Consider the following 656-nt stretch of genomic DNA (forward strand, 5'->3'; position numbering starts at 1 on the left):
ACAAATCATGACTTTCCAATATCCAACCAAAGCCTGATTACACTCATTGAAATACTAATGTCAATATTTATTAACTAATATTAAAATTACTGCCATCTCATTTTTGCAGTTAGTCAGATAATCATTATGTATCTCTTTTCAAAAATCATTGACTTTTCCTTAGCACAGAAAACTCTATTATCAGTCTTTATAAAATATTTATGGCTTTCCCTGACATTCTTACAATATCCCTAGGAGAACAATCAGCATTCCTTTTGCTGAAAATAAGACAAATAAGACACCTTTTCAAAAAATAATTAATGAATTAAATATAAATGAAACCAAGCCAGAAAAGTAAAAAGCTAGAGCTTGTTCCTCTGCCGTTTCCGCTTACTTTAGGAAAAATCAAAGGGATCTCTGTTTTAACTACTTTATTACTCTTATTTGAAAAAAGAAAAGAAAAAAAGAAAAAAGAAGCAGCTGTCTTGAACTGTTACTGAAGGGCAAATTATTATTCATTTCACACCTAAGAATATGGAGAGTATTATCAGGCCAAATGGAGGGGCTTTTCACCGATTCGTTGGCTTTTCTGTGCCCTTGATTGTTTGTGCCACCATTTCTTCATTAACAATACGCCCCCCTCTCCGAAGTCCAGGGCAGGGTTATTTTCACTAGAA

The sequence above is a fragment of the Balearica regulorum genome, chromosome 2 (assembly GCF_011004875.1).
Source record: "Balearica regulorum gibbericeps isolate bBalReg1 chromosome 2, bBalReg1.pri, whole genome shotgun sequence".
NCBI lineage: Eukaryota > Metazoa > Chordata > Aves > Gruiformes > Gruidae > Balearica > Balearica regulorum.